Raw genomic sequence first — 10,000 nt, 5'->3', positions numbered from 1 at the left:
CTTCAACCCACAACCTCCTTCCTCTTTACCTATCTCCTGTACGCCTTCTACCTCAGCCTGCCTCAGCCTTCCACGCTCCCGCGCCACACATTACACCTTACTACAACGCTCCAGCCGCGACATTAAGGACAAGTCGTTCCTCCTGGAGAAAGCACGAGCGTTAAATTATCTTCAAGAAGCGGCACAAGGGGCCGAGAGAGGGGCGCCTCGAAACACCTCTTACGAAGCTAACGGAGGCCACGCTAGCTAGTTCCGCGGCGCCTCGTCCCTCTCAGATCTCCTGCAGGTGGTTCCTCACGCCCCAAATTACAAGGACGACACATTACAAACGACACAATCCCAGCTGACACTCGCTGTGGGGTCGTGTGGGCGGGGCGACAAGGGTTATGAGGCGATGGCTGGGGGCGGTGGTGGGCATAGGGAGTATGGGGGTGAGGGGGCGACGGTGGGCGTGTTATTACCTTGATATAACACCCAGCAGTCACGCCCCTCTTGATTAAACTCCCAAGAAATCTCATTCTTGTTGGCCAGAAGGGAAGTCATGTCGATTATGGCCCTCTCGCCGGCCCGGCCATTTTTACGGTGGAGGAGGAGGAGGAGGAGGAGGAGGAGGAGGAGGAGGAGGAGGAGGAGGAGGAGGAGGAGGCAGCGTCGGCGGCGAAGGGGCGGCAGTAGAGCAGGTCGGGAAAGTGATAATCACGCACCTGGGAGAACCCATAGCAGGTGTGAGTTTGTTGTCTTCATTTACTTTGTGCGTCCCGAGTGTCTTTACTGCCGCGACGGTAAGCGAGACGCGGCGGAGGGCGGGGAGCCAGTCGCGTAGGGAGGCGAGACAGGGGCGACTAAAGGGGTAATGGAAGACTACGGAGGGGTGACGGAGAAACAACAAAGATGACAAAACGACTCCACGACTTCTCTCCTCCCTAAGAAAACCAGCGAGTCTCTCAAAGAACGATCTGAAAACAAAAAGACGCCAATGGGAGCATTCCGACGACACCACACGGCACGACTTCAGGACGTCAGAGAGTCTCCCTGATATTCACGAAATCACACGATATCCATATATATATATTTTTTCGTGTGATATCCATATATATATATATATATATATATATATATATATATATATATATATATATATATATATATATATATATATATATATATATATATATATATATATATATACTTTTTTTTCATGTTTAAGTTTTCATTAACCGAAATTTACTTTATCACTTTCTTTGGTCTCGGGACTCACTGTGATTGATTAAAGTAGAGAAAAATTTAACCAGACGCTCTCTGAAATTAATACCATAGTTAACAATCCTTAATGACACTCCACTCAAATCGGACTAAACTTAGGAGCGAATTATATAAAACTAATGCATAAAAGAAACAGAAAATGGAAAACACCCATAAATGTCTTTTTCGGCTGACTACTACATTTTCTTTACTTCATATTATATGCATTACATAAATAAGTACAAGTATTTTCTCCAATAATGAAATGACATCACTACATTCTGCCTCACAATCATAAACACACGTCTTATTCGAGGACTGCCAAGCGTAGCCTTCATGTGGCTTCCCGTGTTTTCTAATGTTCTTACATTCAGACACACACACACACACACACACACAGTACTAGGACTTTAATACGAACGAACGATGAACACTAATGATCTACTACTACTACTGCTATTACTACTACTACTACTACCACTAATAATAATAATAATAATAATAATAATAATAACAATAATAATAATAACAATAGTAGTAATAATAATAATAATAGTAGAAATAAAAATAATAATAATGATAATAATAATAATAATAATAATGATATTGATGATAATAATAATAATAATAATAATAATAATAACTGTGCAAGGGCAAACATTACCCAAATTAACCATTAAAAAAAAAATATATATAAGAGAGAAAGTTACGAATAATGTCTGGATTTTCACATAAAGATGTCTGCATTTGTATCTTCAAGTGAGATAAAATCACAATTATCATTATTACTATTTATATCCACATAGGTGCTTACATCCACATCCATTTGCATCAACTACATCCACGCCCCTGCAAACAAAACAACGAGGAACACCTATGCAACCCACCCACCAACACCCACCCACCTACCCACACAGCAGTACCCACTCATCATAATCAAGTAAAGCCAATTTTTTGTGCCAGCTAATGACGAACTGTGACGAGCCCTGAACTCTGACACATTATGAAAAAGAGGTAACAATTAAATCACGGCACAGTGTATATTCTATTCAATTAATACAATTATCCCTTGGCTCAGCGGCCCTAGAATTGTGTCAGCTGGCGTGTTACCTGTGCTGGCTCTATTATTAATGAACACCTGGGGGAAAAAAGGTACAGTATGCTCTCCATCTACTAAATATTGCAGATATTGGAACGAAAAAAAAAAAAAGTTGCTCTGGTAATAAGGAAGAAATTTGTTCCGAATAAAGGAGGGAAATTTGTCCAGAATATGTGAAAGATGAATGAGTGAAAGTATGTTAGCTGTATGTTAATTAAATATAGCAGGTATTGAAAGGAAGGTGAAGAAAAGGTAATCTGGTAATAAAGTAAGGAGGAGAATCTATCCTGAATAAAATAATCAATAAGTAAAAAAAAATATGCTCTCCCTCAGTTAAATATGGCAGATATTGAAACGAAAGTGAAAAAAAATATGATATGGTAACAAAGAAGGAAAATCTGTCTTGAATATGTCACTGATGAATCTCTAAAGTGATAAATAAGTAAAATAAATAAATAAATAAGCATCTATAAGTAAGCTCTCTCTCTCTCTCTCTCTCTCTCTCTCTCTCTCTCTCTCTCTCTCTCTCTCTCTCTCTCTCTCTCTCTCGTAATTACTGCACGTATTGAAAGGAAAATTAGGAGGTTTATCTCGTAAAGTATGGAAAAATACCACTATGTTCTCGATTTATCATTAATGAACCTTTGAAAAACTGAATGTATATGTAAATTGTTCTTGCTTAACTACACATTACACATAACATTTGAAACTATCCAACAACAAATGAGGAAGGGAAGGGTGTTCTTAATCTATCATTTTGACCTTCAGAAAAAAAAATAAGGGATAAATATCCAGGATCCAATATTAATGAGCCTATACATAATCTCTCTCTCTCTCTCTCTCTCTCTCTCTCTCTCTCTCTCTCTCTCTCTCTCTCTCTCTCTCCCAGATATTACAAATTATTCACATCAACGAAAAAAGGAAACTATGAAACTGAAATTCTCTCTCTCTCTCTCTCTCTCTCTCTCTCTCTCTCTCTCTCTCTCTCTCTCTCTCTCTCTCTCTCTCTCTCTCTCAATCAAACAGTGCAAATGATTCAGAAAATTAATATGAAAAAGCAAACCACGTCGATATTAAAATCTATTAGAATAAACGAACCTCGACAGAATCGCCTGCTCTTGCTCTGTTAAATATTGCAGGGAGGAAAATGAAGAAACGCATCTGACAACAAACCGGGATAATGTCAGGACTCTATTATTAATAAATCTTCACAAACTAACTCGCTGCTGCATTTACTCTATCAAACATTGCAGGTAATTGATAGGTTTATTTTTACTCGTCCCAAAGCAAAACTAACGTACGTATGATTATCTACTATTGTAATTAATATCTAGGGAATCCAATGCATCTCTCTCTCTCTCTCTCTCTCTCTCTCTCTCTCTCTCTCTCTCTCTCTAACAGCGAACTACGGGCAACAAGTATCGACCTCCTGCCTTTAGAAATTTTACAGTGACACCAAACATACGTATTATAAATATTTTTCTCTATTTTACTGCAACTATGCATTGTAACTATTATCACCTCTCTGCTCATTGGTTTTCTAATAAGCTGCCTATGTATGCCTCATTAAAATATTTCTTTTTATTATTAGATGTTATTGTAGTTATCAGTTATAGTTACTATTGTTATTATCAGCAGCGTTGTCGTTATTAGTACATATCATTATCATTAACACCATCATCATCATTACCATAACGAGCCAATCCTTCATTTCAGCGCCACAGAAACAGCCGGAATATTGTGCCATTATGACAGTGAAGAGTGAACAAATTAAATATTCTGTGCCTCAGTCCGTTAACAGTGCAATTCCCTCAGTGCATCACAAGTAGCCGGGCAGAATCTTACCGAGAGATGTGTGACGATGCGCGGAGGTGAAGAAGCAAGTCTCACTGTTGCTCGGATTCCATTTAGTGTTAAGTGCATGATAAGGGACAGTAAATATAAATAGGAACAAAGCAGAGCCTGTGTCGTGTGCATGTATGTATTTATAGACTGATTATGTGTGTGTGTGTGTGTGTGTGTGTGTGTGTGTGTGTGTGTGTGTGTGTGTGTGTGTGTGTGTGTGTGTGTGTGTGTGTGTGTGTGTGTGTGTGTGTGTGTGTGTGTGTGTGTGTGTGTGTGTGTGTTGTAGTGATAAGTGAAGATGGTGAGAGAGAAGAGAGGCATCATTTGTTTATTTGGGAAAATACTTTCGATAATTAACAAAAGTACATAAATAAACGAACCAAAAAATGCCGCACTTAATTGCAGTGATAATAATAACCTTATAATCATCTGATAATAATAATAATAATAATAATAATAATAATAATAATAATAATAATAACAACAACAACGACAACAACAATAATCTTTAACTTACATGGGTATCTTTATTGCACAGGAGGAATAGAGAGAAGGACTGACGAAAGGATGGAAGGATGGGAGGAGGGAGGGAGGGAAGGACAAATTGTGTTAAGTCAAGATCGACCGGTCGCCAGGCACCCTCACCACCCATCACGCCCCACCAGCCTCCTGCACCTACCTCGTAATTCAATTAAAAGTGTTTATTTCACACCGACACTTCCCTCCCACCTCCTTTCCAGGCTCCAAGGGGATTTTGTTTTGATTCACGGCTCTCCTCCTCCCCCGTGTGGCTTCCCGACCTGCCTCTGCGCGTGTCGCCCCCGCCGCCGCCGTGCCGACACCACCGCCACCACCACCGTGACGCCTGTTTCCGTGAGCAACACAGGCGATGCAAAGACCTGCCTCCTAAACTCATCTTAGGACACTGATATTTCCTTTATCAGGCCGCACGCACACACACACACACACACACACACACACACACACACACACACACACACACACACACCACACACACAAACACGATCTGTTTCACGGAAAGCTTGTAAACCACAAATTTCATCCAGATCTTAAACAGATTACTCTCTCTCTCTCTCTCTCTCTCTCTCTCTCTCTCTCTCTCTCTCTCTCTCTCTCTCTCTCTCGCGAGGGGCACCCCAGAGGCCGAGCAATCAATATGTGAACGTCTAACTGACTTCAAAGAGCGATCCCCAACCCCCTTCGCCTCCTTGTGAAGTCTAGTGAAGTCCACACAAGCCTAAGCGGGCCTCACCACCCTCCCCCACCGCCTCCGCGCAGCCCGAGCCGTGCGTAAACTTGTTAGGCGGTGCAGGAGGGCTTCGACTCCTCGGCTGTTTTACGCGACCGAGTTTGCACGTCCCGATGAACAGACCAGAGGCATGGGCGGCAGTGCTATGTATTTCCTCCTGCGGCGCGCACCTCACTCCTGCCGGGGGCTGCTGGGGCCACACACTCCGCTCTGCTCGCACACACCAGGCGCCACCTCTCCTCTCCCCGACCTCCCAACGGGTGATCTTTAATTTAATTGTATAAATAATGTATCGCAATGCATTATTCAGCACTTCTCTCTCATTGCAGCCTGCCACATCAGTCCATCATGCAGTCACGTGACCGTCTCAGTCTAAATCCTGTTGAGATTTAATATTGTTGAGCAAAATTGCCGCCTGGGTGAGCGTGTCCCCGCACGTTAGGCTACTGCCAGTCCCTCCCCCCACCCTGGTGAGGCTGGTGAGGTCAGGTCAGGCCAGGTCAGGTCGCGGCTAGGATGATGACAAGGACTTTGTTGTCACGTCGGGGACAGCTCGTCGGAGTCACCGGGCCGTGACGGGCGCCTGCCTCTCCCGCTGCCTTTCCTCCGCCAAAAGTGCATTGGGGAAAACTTTTTTTCGTTAAATTTCACAAACTAAGTGGCATTAATTATGAAATCAGAAGACAGCGTGCGCACATTTCCCGACAAAGCAAATCCGTGGAGGCAGCGGCGCGGCAAAGCAGCAAAAATAAGACAAAACTTTACCCAAACTTTTATGTGCAAAGTTGAATTCGCCGTCCGGGCATTCCATCATTTTCCAGGCCAGAAAAGAAATAATTTCCCTCGCGATAAATAAAGTTTGTCACAACATGAACAATTAGCTTACCTCAAGAGTTCCTCCATGGCGAGGCAGGCGAGGCGGGAGGCCACAAGGCAGCACCGCACCTCTTCTCTCCGGGCGGACGTTCCCAAACTTGAGGCCGCCACGCAGTCCAACCAAAAAAAAAAGTATCAAAAAAAAAAAAAAAGAAAAAAGTCCCTAACTATACGAGTAAATACTGCTTCGCTTTAATCACTGGTCTCGAGCAACGCGCCAATAACCAACATAAACTTCATGATATCTTTTCTGCACTTGTATTCATGTGGGTATAACAAATAATTATAATTTTCTCGAGGGATGCGAAAAAGTTACCAGAGCACAGCGCGCGGACGCCACAACAAGACCGGCGCACGTCCTCCCTCCACGCAAGCCAAACGCACACTGACTCGGGCTGGCTCGAGGATGTGCGGCCACTCAGCGAGCGTTGGAAAAAGTTTGTTGTCACAGCGACCTTTAAATTTCATACTTTGTCTTTCACCGCTCATCATGACACAGGACTCTCAAAACTCAGGTGAAGCAGGACGCCCCTCATAATTATCTATCTTACGGGCGCAGGAGGCGAGGGAAGGCTGCAGCGAGGGGCGAAGCGAGCATGAGTAGCTGGCAACCCTCAAGTATAATGGAGGCGGGCCCTGCTGGTCCATCCTGTCTGAAATGCCATTGACTGCCTGTTATTACACCGACAGCGATATACTTGAACCGCTCTCCGTTTCTGATCCTTTTTGCATACATGAATCCACAGGTAAGGGGAGCGCGCCGTTGCTACCATCACCACCTGTCCCCCAGTTCGTATCCTGCTTCTACATCTTTTCCCTGGGATCTTTTCTTAATTAATATTTGCGTAAGAGGGGTACTGATCAAGGACAGCAAAAAAAAAAAAAAAAATACATTACAAAAAGACTCATTAAGGTGCCAGTCCCTAAAAAAAAAAAAAAAAAAAGCCTAAAGGATTATTCAAAGTTAAAGTTAGAGGATAAGTGTCATGAAAACTCCCTCTTGAAATTGTGAAGGAAGAATTGTCTTTAGAGGGCAGGCTGTGACTACCTCTCCTGCTGTGAGGCATAAAGGAAAACACTTAAGGAGGTCACAGCTTGGTCAAAGGCAAGGTAACAGCACCACCTGGTCCAGTGCTTGTGAGTCCTCTCTGGGAGTAATTACTGAATCGATAGGTGCCTGGTGCCTCTACTCATCAAGCCAAGGTACTCCATTATGTGCTTCAAATACATGTATAGGAATAAACAAAATGTGTATGAATTGTCAACACGTTACTCTTCTTTATACTATCGTTACGTGTATGATATGTATGTGTGTGTACGTTCCCGATAGCCAGCGTGACGCCCAGCCTTGCGCGGGGCGTGATGTGTGTTCGGAAATTATATAAAACAACTCTGGTATTACATAACCCTCAATGATAGTGAAATACGCGTTTTGTCTCAGTAAAATATTTTCCGATGCATTTCCTCAGTCACATTTTACTTTATGGCCCCTGTACTGTTTTGTAACGTGTGTGTGTGTGTGTGTGTGTGTGTGTCCCTCAGGATCACGTGTTCGACTCGTGATCGCTACCTATTTAACTTCCCGGGGAGAGTCTGGAGTTTACACCCGATTTATGGATCACTCTGCGCCTTCCCTCACACCACACACGTCCTCTCGCTCAGGGCGCCAGTAACTCCTTGCTATCAGTGGCAATCTCAGCAACCGGGCGGCGCGAACCTCACCGGGCCTACCCACTGACAGGCTCGGACTTGTCGTGTGTGTGTGTGTGTGTGTGTGTATGTGTGTTGGAACGATAAATACTCACTAAAATACACAAATCTCGTACCTTAACTAGTCTGCGTACATCACCGTAGCCATGTGACCACCATGCACCACCACCACCATGTCTACCACCGTCACCACGTGCACTCCTCCCCAACGCACCACCACCACCACCTCCACCGCAACATAACCTCTGCACTCACTCAACACCGACGCCACAAGTAGCCTTAATAACCTTAATAATCTAGTATTCGAACGCTCCATCACATCCACCACCGCCACCGCTACCGTCGCCACCACCACCACAACCGCTACCGCCACCATCACCACCACCACCGCTACCGTTGCCGCCGCCGCCACGCAGCCGCCGGGGGGACCACAGGTAAGCGGCCAGGTGTGCACGAGGGCTGAATAACACCCGACGGACAGGTGTTCCTTGTGTTCATGCGACGTGGTGAACATGACAACAAGATGGCCGCCGGGAGAACATGGCAGCGGGGGTGATGTCACACACACACACTCACACACACACACACACACGAATGTCCCTGATGTCACTTAGTCCTCTCAGCCTTCACTCATTGCAAGGTTCGTAACACTGTGCATTTCTCGGTTCTCTCTTGAAATGAAATAATGAAAGTCTTTGTCGAATAATATTTAAGGGCACTTAATTAAGAATATAAGAAAATAACGTAAGCTGCAAGAAGCCGTCAGGCCTAAACGTGGCATACCCATTTCGTTCATGCATTAAAAGTTTATGTTTTGATATTGAATTTTGTTTTAATTTGTGGGTATTTATGCGTGGCTCTCTCTCTCTCTCTCTCTCTCTCTCTCTCTCTCTCTCTCTCTCTCTCTCTCTCTCTCTCTCTCTCTCTCTCTCTCTCTCTCTCGCGACTTCACAAAAAAAAATGCATTTATTAATTTGTATACTTATTCATTTGTTTATTTATTTTATCATTATTATTTTTTCGTTTGCGTGTCCCCGTGAGTCCATAATTTATTCACTGATATTACGATGCGATTATTCATGTGTTTCCGGTGTTTCAAATATTAATTCTTTATTGTTTTCCATGCTGCCGAACTTTATTAAAATCCGGCGACTTTGAAATAATTTACTTGAATGAAGGCAAGCGTTTATCCGCATGGTCTTCAATAGTTTTTTTTTTTTTTTTATTAATAACAAATGTGGTAATGATAGTGACAACGGCAATAATAACAACAGCATCATCAAAAACAACAATAAAAGAAAAAGAGCAGCAGCAACACCACCACCACCACCAGCAACAACAACAACAAATACAGGTGAATATCATAATCGTCTTGGATAAACAGGGGTGCCTATTTCCCTTACTTCCAAATACAAAACCTAACCTCACCGCTGCACTCCACACACACAGGTCACCTACACTTACTAACACCACAGAATACAAGTAATACTCTCCACCCTGCACTCTCAAAGCCTGGCACTGCATTTTAGGTACCAAAGAGAAACAGAAGTGTATACCTCCCTTACTTACACAAAGGAAACATTAACTGCATTCCCCAGACAGCTTACCAACACTTCAGCACCACAAAATACAAAAAATACTCCCCACCCTGCATTCCCAAAGCCTGGCACTGCATTTTAGGTACAGAAGAGACAAACAGCAGTGCATGACTCCCTTTTACTTCCACACAGGAAACGTCAACCTACCACTGCACTTGTCAATGAGATCACCACCACTTATTGACGCCACAGGATACAAGAAACTCACTTCCCGTCACTTCAAAACACTGACCGCTGCCCTTCACCGTCACCCACTGCCCCGCCAATCCACAATGCACCGCGCCGTGACGTCAGGAGGCCTCCACTTGACGTCACTAAATGCTATTCGGTTGTCTCCTTGTCGGTGTGTTTTGAAAGTGT

The 10,000-nt window shown here is 43.7% G+C and overlaps 1 protein-coding gene across 1 annotated transcript in view; it reads right to left on the bottom strand.

Annotated features, from left to right (window-relative positions):
• LOC135112730 (plexin-B-like) overlaps positions 1 to 7,153 on the bottom strand; it is a 420,239-nt gene extending 413,086 nt beyond the window's left edge. Inside the window, 1 exon segment of the mRNA XM_064027486.1 lies at positions 6,343 to 7,153. The gene's annotated coding sequence lies outside the window, so the exon portion shown is untranslated.
• Positions 7,154 to 10,000: the final 2,847 nt, after the last annotated feature.

This window comes from Scylla paramamosain, chromosome 24 (genome assembly GCF_035594125.1).
Source record: "Scylla paramamosain isolate STU-SP2022 chromosome 24, ASM3559412v1, whole genome shotgun sequence".
In the NCBI taxonomy this organism is placed as follows: Eukaryota; Metazoa; Arthropoda; class Malacostraca; order Decapoda; family Portunidae; genus Scylla; species Scylla paramamosain.
The sequence above is the reverse complement of the archived record's forward strand: the minus strand, read 5'-3'. Positions and strand labels throughout refer to the sequence as shown.